Source organism: Leuresthes tenuis, unplaced genomic scaffold (genome assembly GCF_036924035.1).
Source record: "Leuresthes tenuis unplaced genomic scaffold, fLeuTen1.0.hap1 SCAF_18, whole genome shotgun sequence".
NCBI classification, from domain to species: domain Eukaryota; kingdom Metazoa; phylum Chordata; class Actinopteri; order Atheriniformes; family Atherinopsidae; genus Leuresthes; species Leuresthes tenuis.
This window is the reverse complement of record NW_027325372.1, coordinates 29,975,092-29,988,247: the sequence shown is the minus strand read 5'-3', so window position 1 is coordinate 29,988,247 and position 13,156 is coordinate 29,975,092. Positions and strand designations below refer to the sequence as shown.

General features: G+C 41.2%; 1 pseudogene; it reads left to right on the top strand.

Moving 5' to 3' along the window:
* The first annotated feature begins 12,677 nt into the window (after positions 1-12,677).
* On the top strand, positions 12,678-12,854 carry LOC140276218 (U2 spliceosomal RNA; annotated as a pseudogene).
* The last annotated feature ends 302 nt before the right edge of the window (positions 12,855-13,156 follow it).

Below are 13,156 nucleotides of genomic sequence, written 5' to 3'. Positions count from 1 at the left end.
AAAACATGAAAGAAAATTTTCGAATATCAAACCGCACATGATCATAAGTGGGAGCGGAGGTGTTCAGCTGCAAGAAGGTGTGAATGTCCACCCATAATTCCTCAAAAATGGGTAAAAAAAAAGGTGCGAATGCCCAACCATACATCATCAAAAGCAGGACTGGATGTGTTCGGCTACAAGAAGGTTTGAATGTCCGAGCACAGTTTGTAAAAAGCGGGTAAGAAAAGGTTTGAATGCCCGAACATACACCATCAAAAGAGGGAGCGGAGGTGTTCCGCCATAAGAAGGTGTGAATGTCCGACCGTAGTTGGTAAAAAGCGGGTAAGAAAAGGTTAAAATACCCAACTGTACACAATCAATAGCGGGAAGGGATGTGTTCGGCTACAAGAAGGTGTGAAAGTCCGACCATGTTTTGTAAAAAGTGATTAAGAAAAGGTGCGAATGCCCGACAATGTATGATCAAAAGAGGGAGCAGAGGGGTTCAGCTGCAAGAAGGTCTCAATGTCCATCAATAATTGCTAGAAAACATGAAAGAAAATTTTCGAATATCAAACCGCACATGATCATATGCGGGAGAGGAGGTGTTCAGCTGCAAGAAGGTGTGAATGTCCACCCATAATTCCTGAAAAATGGGTAAAAAAAGGTGCGAATGCCCAACCATACATCATCAAAAGCAGGTGTGAATGTCAGATCATAATTTGTAAAAACCTGATGAGAAATGGTGAGAATGCCCGACTATACACCATCAAATGCGGGAGCGGAGGTGTTCGGCTGTGAGTAGGTGTGAATGTCCGACCATACTTGCTGAAAAATATGAAAAAGCAGTTTTCACTTGGTTTGAGTGAAGGAATTCATTTTATATCAAAATCCAAAATTGTGTAGAACTCGTGGAAATAAGTTTATTCTCGGATTCCTAAAGGTTTAGTGTTGTTCTTTGGTATACTGCAAAGTAATACTTTCTTTTTTGTTGAAACCGATTCAGACATGGATAAATATGAAGGACAAAGCAGTTTTAACTTGGTTTGAGTGAAGGAATTCATTTTATATCAAAATCCGAAATTGTGTAGAACTGGTGAAAAGAAGCTTATTCTCGGATTACTAAAGGTTTAGTGTTGTTCTTTGGTATACTGCAAAGTAATACTTTCTTTTTTGTTGAAACCTATTCAGACATGGAAAAATATTAAGGACAAAGCAGTTTTAACTTGGTTTGAGTGAAGGAATTCATTTTATATCAAAATCCGAAATTGTGTAGAACTGGTGAAAAGAAGCTTATTCTCGGATTACTAAAGGTTTAGTGTTGTTCTTTGGTATACTGCAAAGTAATACTTTCTTTTTTGTTGAAACCGATTCAGACATGGATAAATATGAAGGACAAAGCAGTTTTAACTTGGTTTGAGTGAAGGAATTCATTTTATATCAAAATCCGAAATTGTGTAGAACTGGTGAAAAGAAGCTTATTCTCGGATTACTAAAGGTTTAGTGTTGTTCTTTGGTATACTGCAAAGTAATACTTTCTTTTTTGTTGAAACCTATTCAGACATGGAAAAATATTAAGGACAAAGCAGTTTTAACTTGGTTTGAGTGAAGGAATTCATTTTATATCAAAATCCGAAATTGTGTAGAACTGGTGAAAAGAAGCTTATTCTCGGATTACTAAAGGTTTAGTGTTGTTCTTTGGTATACTGCAAAGTAATACTTTCTTTTTTGTTGAAACCTATTCAGACATGGATAAATATGAAGGACAAAGCTGTTTTAACTTGGTTTGAGTGAAGGAATTCATTTTATATCAAAATCCGAAATTGTGTAGAACTCGTCAATCGACGCTTATTCTCGGATTCCTGATAGGGTTTAGAGTTGTTCTTTCCTATCCTGCAAAGTACAACGTTCTTTTTTTGTTTAAAGCTATTTAGACATTTAGACATGCCTTTTCTTCCCCGGTTTTTACAAAGTTTAGTAGACATTCAGACCTTCTTGCAGCCGAAAACCTCCGCTCCCTCTTTTGATCATACATTGTCGGGCATTCGCACATTTTCTTGACCGCTTTTTACAAAACATGGTCGGACTTTCACACCTTCTTGTAGCCGAACACATCCCTTCCCGCTATTGATTGTGTACAGTCGGCCATTTTAACCTTTTCTTACCCGCTTTTTACCAACTACGGTCGGACATTCACACCTTCTTATGGCGGAACACCTCCGCTCCCTCTTTTGATGGTGTATGTTCGGGCATTCAAACCTTTTCTTACCCGCTTTTTACAAACTATGCTCGGACATTCAAACCTTCTTGTAGCCGAACACATCCAGTCCTTCTTTTGATGATGTATGGTTGGGCATTCGCACCTTTTTTTTTTACCCATTTTTCAGCAATTATTGTCGGTCATTCACACCTTTCTCATCAGCTTTTTGCAAATTATGATCTGACATTCACACCTACTTGCAGCCGAACACCTCGGCTTCCGCTTTTGATTGTGTAAAGTCGGGTATTTTAACCTTTTCTTACCCGCTTTTTACCAACTATGGTCGGACATTCACACCTTCTTACAGCGGAACACCTCCGCTCCCTCTTTTGATGGTGTATGTTCTGGCATTCGAACCTTTTCTTACCCATTTTTTACAAACTATGCTCGGACATTCACACCTTCTTGCAGCGAAACACCTCCGCTCCCTCTTTTGATTGTGTATGTTCAGGCATTCGAACCTTTTCTTACCCACCTTTTACAAACTATGGTCGGACATTCAAACCTTCTTGTGGCCAAACACATTCACTTCTGCTTTTGATGATGTATAGTTGGGCATTCATACCTTTTCTTACCTATTTTTCAGTAATTATTGGTGGCCATTCAGACCTTCTTGCAGCTGAACACCTCTGCTCCAGCTTTTGATGGCGTATAGCCGGGCTTTCGAGGCTTTTCTTCAACGGTGTTTACAAATTATGGTTGGAAATTCAGACCTTGCAGCCGAACACCTCCGCTCCCTCTTTTGATCATACATTGTCGGGCATTCGAACCTTTTCTTACCCGCCTTTTACAAACCATGGTCGGACTTTCACACCTTCTTGTAGCCGAACAACTCCGCTCCGGCTATTGATTGTGTACAGTCGGGTATTTTAACCTTTTCTTACCCGCTTTTTAACAATTATGGTCGGACATTCACACCGTCTTACAGCGGAACACCTCCACTCCCTCTTTTGATGGTGTATGTTTGGGCATTCGAACTTTTTCTTACCCACTTTTTACAAACTATGGTCGGACATTCAAACCTTCTTGTAGCAGAACACATCCACTTCTTCTTTTGATGATGTATGGTTGGGCTTTTGCACCTTTTCTTACCCATTTTTCTGGAATTATGGGTGGACATTCACACCTACTTGCAGTCGAACAGCTCTGCTCCCACTTTTGATTATGTTTGGTTTGATATTCGAACCTTTTCTTAACCGCTTTTTACAAACTTTGGTCGAACGTTCACACCTTCTTGCAGCCGAACAACTCCGCTTCCGCTTTTGATGGTATATATTCGGGCATTCGAACCTTTTCTTACCCGCTTTTTACCAACTATGGTCGGACATTCGCACCATCTTTCAGCGGAACACCTCCGCTCCCTCTTTTGATGGTGTATGTTCGGGCATTCGCACCTTTTCTTACCTGCTTTTTACAAACTTTGGTCGGACGTTGACACCTTCTTGCAGCCGAACACCTCCGCTTCCACTTTTGATGGTATATATTCGGGCATTCGAACCTTTTCTTACCCGCTATTTACCAACTATGGTCGGACATTCGCACCATCTTACAGCGGAACACCTCTTCTCCCGCTTTTGATGATGAATGGTCCGGAATTCTTAATTATGATCTGACATTCACACCTACTTGCAGCCGAACACCTCGGCTTCCGCTTTTGATGGTGTATATTTTGGCATTCGAACCTTTTCTTACCCGCTTTTTACAAACCATGGTCGGACTTTCACACCTTCTTTTAGCCGAACAACTCCGCTCCCGCTATTGATTGTGTAGAGTCGGGTATTGTAACCTTTTCTTACCCGCTTTTTACCAACTATGGTCGGACATTCACACCTTCTTACAGCGGAACACCTCCGCTCCCTCTTTTGATTGTGTATGTTCTGGCATTTGAACCTTTTCTTACCCACTTTTTACAAACTATGCTCGGACATTCACACCTTCTTGCAGCGAAACACCTCCGCTCCCTCTTTTGATTGTGTATGTTCGGGCATTCAAACCTTTTCTTACCCGCCTTTTACAAACTATGGTCGGACATTCAAACCTTGTGGCCGAACACATCCACTCCTGCTTTTGATGATGTATAGTTGGGCATTCAAACCTTTTCTTACCCATTTTTCAGTAATTATTGGTGGACATTCAGACCTTCTTGCAGCTGAACACCTCTGCTCCCGCTTTTGATGGTGTATAGTCGGGCTTTCGATGCTTTTCTTCAACGGTGTTTACAAATTATGGTTGGAAATTCAGACCTTGCAGCCGAGCACCTCCGCTCCCTCTTTTGATCATACATTGTCGGGCATTCGCACCTTATCTTACCCGCGTTTTACAAACCATGGTCGGACTTTCACACCTTCTTGTAGCCGAACAACTCCGCTCCCACTATTGATTGTGTACAGTCGGGTGTTTTAAACTTTTCTTACCCGCTTTTTACCAATTATGGTCGGACATTCAAACCTTCTTGTAGCAGAACACATCCACTTCTTCTTTTGATGATGTATGGTTGGGCATTCGCACCTTTTCTTACCCATTGTTCTGGAATTATGGGTGGACATTCACACCTACTTGCAGTCGAACAGCTCTGCTCCCACTTTTGATTATGTTTGGTTGGATATTCGAACCTTTTCTTAACCGCTTTTTACAAACTTTGGTCGGACGTTCATACCTTCTTGCAGCCGAACAACTCCACTTCCGCTTTTGATGGTATATATTCGGGCATTCGAACCTTTTCTTACCCGCTTTTTACCAACTATGGTCGGACATTCGAACCATCTTACAGCGGAACACCTCCGCTCCCTCTTTTGATGGTGTATGTTCGGGCATTCGCAGCTTTTCTTACCTGCTTTTTACAAACTTTGGTCGGACGTTGACACCTTCTTGCAGCCAAACACCTCCGCTTCCGCTTTTGATGGTATATATTCGGGCATTCGAACCTTTTCTTACCCGCTTTTTACCAACTATGGTCGGACATTCGCACCATCTTACAGCGGAACACCTCCGCTCCCTCTTTTGATGGTGTATGTTCGGGCATTCGCACCTTTTCTTACCCGCTTTTTAAAAACTATGCTCGGACATTCACACCTTCTTTCAGCGAAACACCTCCGCTCCCTCTTTTGATTGTGTATGTTCTTGCATTCGAACCTTTTCTTACCCACTTTTTACAAACTATGCTCGGACATTCACACCTTCTTGCAGCGAAACACCTCCGCTCCCTCTTTTGATTGTGTATGTTCGGGCATTCGAACCTTTTCTTACCCGCCTTTTACAAACTATGGTCGGACATTCAAACCTTCTTGTAGCAGAACACATCCATTTCTTCTTTTGATGATGTATGGTTGGGCATTCGCACCTTTTCTTACCCATTTTTCAGGAATTATGGGTGGACATTCACACCTACTTGCAGTCGAACAGCTCTGCTCCCACTTTTGATTATGTTTGGTTGGATATTCGAACCTTTTCTTAACTGCTTTTTACAAACTTTGGTGAGACGTTCACACCTTCTTGCAGCCGAACACCTCCGCTTCCGCTTTTGATGGTATATATTCGGGCATTCGAACCTTTTCTTACCCGCTTTTTACCAACTATGGTCGGACATTCGCACCATCTTACAGCGGAACACCTCCGCTCCCTCTTTTGATGGTGTATGTTCGGGCATTCGCACCTTTTCTTACCCGCTTTTTTACAAACTATGGTCGGACATTCAAACCTTCTTGTAGCCGAAAACCTCCACTCCCTCTTTTGATCATACATTGTCGGGCATTCGCACATTTTCTTACCCGCTTTTTACAAACTATGCTCGGACATTCAAACCTTCTTGTAGCCAAACACATCCACTCCTGCTTTTGTTGATGTATGGTTGGGCATTCGAACCTACTTGTTGCCCGCTTTTCATTAAATACGGGTGGATATTCACACCTTGTCGCAGCCAAACACCTCCGCTCCCTGTTTTGATCATGTAAATTTGGACATTCGCACCTTTTCTCACCCGCTTTTTGCAAACTATGGTCGGCCATTCACAGCTTCCTCTCCACCATACTTGTATGGTGGGATATTCACACCCACTTGCATCCGAAGACCTCCGCCCCCACTTTTGTTGATATATAGTCGGTCATTCACACCTTACCCGTTTTCTTGCAGCCAAACACCTCTGATCTCGCTTTTGATGATGTAAGATTGGGCATTAAGACCTTGCTTTTCCTGCTTTTCACCAACTATAGACGGACATTCACACCTTCTTGCAGCCGAACACTTCCGCTCCACCTTTTAGGTTTCTATCACACCTTTTTTTTCACCGCATTTTATAGATTATGGTTGGAAATTGTCAACCACTCATCCGAAGACCTCTCCTCCCGCTTTTGTTAATATATTTGAACTTTAGTCAGACATTCACACCTACTTGCAGCCGAACACCACCTCTCTAGCTTTTGATGATGTATGGTCCGGCATTCTTACCGTTTCTAACACATTTTTCAGCAATTATGGTAGGACATTCACACCTTCTTGCAGCTGAACACCTCCTCTCCCACTTATGATCATGTGCGGATTGATTTTCGAAAATTTTCTTTCATGTTTTCTAGCAATTAATGATGGACATTTAGACCTTCTTGCAGCTGAACACCTCCGCTCCCGCTTTTGATCATACATTGTCAGGCATTCGCACCTTGTCTTACCCGCTTTTTACAAACTTTAGTCAAACATTCACACCTTTTTGCAGCCGAACACAGATTTTTCAGCCGAATTTGGGCATTCGAACCTTTTCATACCCACTTTTACCAACTATGGTCGGACATTCACACCGTCTTACAGCGGAACACCTCCGCTCCCTCTTTTGATGGTGTATGTTCGGGCATTCGAACCTTTTCTTACCCGCTTTTTACAAACTATGCTCGGACATTCAAACCTTCTTGTAGCCGAACACATCCACTCCTGCTTTTGATGATGTATGTTTGGGCATTCGAACCTACTTGTTGCCCGCTTTTCATTAATTATGGGCGGACATTCACACCTTGTCGCAGCCAAACACCTCCGCTCCCTGTTTTGATCATGTATGGTTGGACATTCGCACCTTTTCTCACCCGCTTTTTGCAAACTATGGTCGGCCATTCACAGCTTCCTCTCCACCATACTTGTATGGTGGGATATTCACACCCACTTGCATCCGAAGACCTCCGCCCCCACTTTTGTTGATATTTAGTCGGTCATTCGCACCTTACCCGCTTTTGGCAAACTATGGCCTTCTTGCAGCCAAAAACCTCTGATCTCGCTTTTGATGATGTAAGGTTGGGCATTCAGACCTTGCTTCAGCTGCTTTTCACCAAATATAGTCGGACATTCACACCTTCTTGCAGCCGAACACTTCCGATCCAACTTTTAGATTTCTATGGGGCATTCACACCTTTTTTTTCACCGCATTTTATAAAAACACCACAGGAACACCGTATTGAGGCTTTGTTCTGACCGCTCATTCGGTGTCGCGTTTCTTTCAAGCAATTCTCCTGGTTAGCCCGCACTCGGCTCGCTCCCAGAGCCGTGTTAAAGTCTACTTCGCATTCCGCACCTCCGCCCACCCGCTGCACTGAGCACTCTTCAGCCCTTTTAAATGGTAGAACTTTACACTACCGCACGCTCCAGCGAGCACCATTCAAGCAACAACTTTGCACTCCAGCTTCGAACATCGGCACAGTCGCAACAAGTAAGGCGACTCTACTCAGAGAAGTCACTCTGCACAGTAACAAGATTTCTTTTGCACAGACAGAAAGGGCTTCATCCGCAAAGGTAAAGCCTGACAAAAATAGAAACAACTCATTAGTGCTGCTCAACGGTGTACTTTGCAGTAAAAGAAAGAGCAAATCTAAAGATTCAGGAATCCGAGAATAAGCTTACTTCCATGAGTTCTTCACGATTTCGGATTTTGCTATAAAATGAATTCCTTCACTCAAACTAAATTAAAACTGCTAAACCGCTAATCTGTTACATGCAAGGCAGATGTCAAATTCACCGAAATAGAATCTAAGGGTATTTGGCCAATCGAGCTGTAGCAGCTTCGGTAAAAGAGTATAAGTTGAAGAGTTTGTGAATAAAGGTGTGCGCACACATAGTGAGTTGTAGGAAAATAGGCAGGGAGCAATGCCGGCTGGGGTATAGGTTCTTGTATGTTGTCTGACTGTTTGATTTGAATGTGTTGTGTAAGTGTCCTGTTGAATGTTACATGTTTGGGCTTTGACATGCTTCACTGTGGTTGTTAACTGTGTGGTGTGTCCTGAAATGTTATGTTTGGGCTGTGTGACATGCTTAATGCTTTTCAGTAGCAACCCACTTATTCATATATAGCAACTGACAACATAAGAAGTCCGGACATACTTTGATAGTAGTTGTAGAAGTATCCTTATTGATAATAGATAAACTAATTCATAGTGATAGAACAGTAGATGAACAGGTGCCTGCACATGTCTCATGAAAATAAAATGGGTGTATGATTGCTGACGGCAGAGCAATACTGCCAAACTTATGAGTTCTTGTGGCAAACTTGATTCAGTGTCTTGACGTGTATGCGCTGTTTCGCTGACTTGTCACAAGAAACAAAGTGTGTTTGATAAGATCCGACCATTTTATTACGGGAGGATCAGTATGTATGGATTCTGATGTGACTGATAAACCCATTCGTATCTTAAGCATAATCTAATACGTGAGACAACGCCCTGGCACACAATCAAAAAAAAAAAAAGAGAGAGCGGTTTTGTGTCCCCACAGTCCATAATGTAGAAAAGAGAGAAAAAAGCCTTTCTGATTTGTTGTGTGTGCTCACAGTGCAGAGTGTAGAGAAAAGAGAGAAAAGAAAGCCGTTTTGGTGTCACGGGTGTTGTGACTTACACACACACATTTCTGAATTGAGAAAGGAAATTATTTTAGAGGAAGCACTAGAGTTTAGATCCCACATTTGTTGATAGGCATTCATTTCATTTTTCTTTTAATCAGTTTTAAAGTGAATACTAACTGAGAAATGAAAAAGGTGAAGAGTTTAGAAGCTTGGTTCAAGAGCAAAACTTGGTTTATGATCAGCTGAGTCTCTAAACAGAACAGCAAAGGGCTTCATCGAACATTTAAAAAAGATTCAGATTGTTAGAATATCCAGAATTTATAGGAATGGTGGTGATTACTCTTATTTTCTAGAATGGAAATAACTGCACCATGTCTGTTTTATGAATTTAAGGGGCTAAAAAGTTTTGTTCTCGTTTTTCTATGATTAACCGAATGTATGTCAGAGTCCAAACAGACAGAAGGGTTACGGCCGAGCGCTGGACCTTCCAAAAAAGATGAGACAGGCTGGACCCGTGCCATACTAGTTAAGACCTGCCTGTGGATAACAGGTTCTTTAAACTCTCACACACACAAACTCACACACGTTCGCACACATACACCCATACACACACACATTCTTGAACTTGCTGCAAGATTAAACCTTTGCATTAACTGACTCCAGCAACTCTGAGTCTCATTGAGAGACTTTTCTCAACAATTGGGTCCTCAAACCAGATCTCAACGTTTTTTCCGCTGTCCAGGGTCGGAGCTGAAACCGTGCACGGGGGAGTCCAGTACTCCTAATGAAAGACCCCCTGCTGAATTGCGGTAATTAGGGGCCAGTGTCCACTGAAAGGGGGAAAAAGAGACGAGATCGTACTTTTGAATCAATGGCCAGAAGCCATTGGCAGTGCAGGCATCAACAATAATGGTGTTATTTCACCCATTAAAACTTAAGGTACCTCATGCAGTGGCTGTGATATGGTTACTTAACAAAATATCTTTACCAGACATCTCTCCTACATAACAGTTCTTCTTTCACAGCCACACCTTGTTGTCGAGAGATGTGCTACACTTAATCCATCCACACTGCTACATACCCCACTGATGGAAAGCCTCATGATTGCATGTCAGAAATAACCATCAGTGTTTTACCCAGGCCAGACTTAACTGATATACGTTATGAAAATGCAGAAATAACTATATTTATTCAACAGATCAAGGAAAAAAACCCTGATGGCACAAATGCTACAGGATTTGCAGTAGTAACAGAAACTGAAGTTTTCTTAAAACAACCACTACCAAAAAATTACTCTGTTCAAGCAGTCGAATTGGTAGCTTTAACTGAAGCTTGTAAATTAAATAACAAAAAGGTTGTTAACGTTTACACTGACAGTCAGTATGCCTTCTCAACTGTACATGTGTTAACACAGCATTGGAAAAACAGGTATGTTGACATCCACAGCTAAATGTATAAACTACAAATATTTTAGCATTATTAGATGTTATTCAATTGCCATCTACAATAGACTCGTATGAATGACCGGACGGAAAACCATACTGCCAAAGAATTTGTTTAAATATGCTGCAGTATTGAGCCACGGACCATGTCATGTCTCAACAGGAGGGATGGAAGCAATAATGAACCAGGTTTTTACAGCATATGGTTTTACTAATTATTAAAAAAAATTTTTTAGAATAAATAAATGAATAAAGTTTTGTCTAGCAGGTCAAATATGTGCAAAATACATTCCACAGGGCAATCTAAGACCAAAACGAAGATAATTCCCTAAGCCGGTGTATCTTTTTCAACATATTTGTTTGGATTTCATTATTTCATTATTTTGTAGATTTCATTGAACTAAATTAATGTTAAGGGAAACGATTCTGCTCAGTGACAACAGAGGTTTTTACCAAATGGTCTGAAATATTTCCATGTGCACAAGCAGATGCACTCTCAGTAGCAAAATCACGCGTAAAATAACTCATTTCTAGATTTGAAATTCCTGAAAAGATCTTCAGTGATAATTTGACACACTTTGTAAACAATGTCATCTCACTGATGGCAAAGAACTTAAAATAGACCTTAGAAACCACTGTGATATAGAAGGTTTCGCTAACACATTGGAATTGTTTTACTATTTACATATGCATGAGCAGTGAAGAATTGCTTGCTGCTGATAAATGCAAAGAAGAACAGCTTACACATAAATGCTCACATATAGGCTGCTGAATGCAATGAAGACCTGCTTATCCAGTAAAGTTCAATGTCAATGTGTAATATTCAATTAGGATTTGCAAAACAGTGAAGTTAAACAATGAATGGGTCCATAGTCGGTATGAGAAGACTACAGGAATATTTACCTGGGTGTACGTTCAAACAGAGATGAGAAAATTGCGATAAATTATTGTTTGTTTGTTTGTTAGTATGTATATGAATGTTATGTGTATAAACTGTGTTGAGTTGTAGTTACTCAGTAGTGTCTCAGTGAAACAACCGACGGGGGAAGCCTTGCGGTGACAACAAAAGCAGTGTTTTACTGATCAGTCAAGTTGCTCCAGTGTACTCCATACAAACTGGTTGGCTACTGAAGGGATAGAAAATGGGGAATACTTGTTTTAAAGCAAACAAGGAATTAGATGGGAAAAATACATGTTTTAACGGGACCCAGACAATATTAAATACTCAGACAGATGGGAGAAGAAGTGTAGTTTTGTAGGAAATCACAAAATTATTACATAAAATTAGTGAAATCAATTGAAGAATGCCTTTCTGAAGAGCTGTTTACCACAGATCAGCAGCTTTGCGACCAAGCACATTGTAGATCGCTTTACTGCCAAAATGATCTAGTTTAATGGATTGGTTTAGACATGCATAACAGCATTTTAAGAACAAAGAGAGAAACAAAAAGGGACAACGCTTCATGGTGGAAGGTGATGTATAAATAACTGTGTATATGATGAAGGAGAGACCATTTGAGCAGCACAGCCATTTCGCAGCACAGGGACAGCAGTCCAAGTTAAAGGATCTCCCACGTGGTATCACCTGTCACACTGTGTCAAGGCATCAAAAGAAGAAAAAATCACCAAACTCAAGGACAAAGAGACGAAGACTCCGGTGAACGAAGAGAGAGGACTTACAAACCAGAAATACAAAAGGATGCTCGATATCAAGATCCAGAAGAAGAGGCTAACAAGGCCACGAACACTTACGATGCTGGGAATGATGCCAGCAATGAACAGAGAAGAAGATTCAGTGTCATCAATCTGCAACACGTGCCTCTAATGAGGGGGTGAATATAGAATCCTCAACGATTACAACGTCTCTGGGAACTGTGACAACAACAAGGTTTAAACCATTTTGATATATACTGTAACCTATTGGCTAAGGAATAGTGCTGAAAATGAGGTAAATCTAATCCACCCCTTTCCTTGGTTTTCTGTAGCATTTTTAAACTAATACGTGGTGGTTTGTTTTTCCACAGAAATTTGGAGATGCATGAATCTAGTGACTTAAACCAAGTAGCAGATGGTTTTATGGGGATCATTGAGAACAAATAGTTAACTTTTGGTAGTATCATCATTTTAATGGTTGTAACTCTCCCCATAAGTGATATAGGTAAGGACTTCCAACGAGAGAGATCGTCCTCCACTCTCTTTAATAATTGCACATAATCCATCTGTACTTATCAGTTTAATATGTGATATGTCTATGCAAGGACTACATATTAAATGGATTTTTATCAATAGGAGTTGAAAAAGGAGCTTGCTCCGTTCACTCCAAGCATCGACCCGGTACTGCAGTGCCGCTGGGAACGGTGCACTCTCCTCTGCTCTTGTGAAAAAGCAAACAGCGGTGCAGGATGGAAGTTTCTTTCAGTCTGCTGAGAAAAGAGAGTGAATGCGAAGTAGACTTTAACACGGCTCTGGGAGCGAGCCGAGTGCGGGCTAACCAGGAGAATTGCTTGAAAGAAACGCGACACCGAATGAGCGGTCAGAACAAAGCCTCAATACGGTGTTCCTGTGGTGTTTTTATAAAATGCGGTGAAAAAAAAGGTGGGAATGCCCCATAGAAAACTAAAAGGTGGAGCGGAAGTGTTCGGCTGCAAGAAGGTGTGAATGTCCGACTAT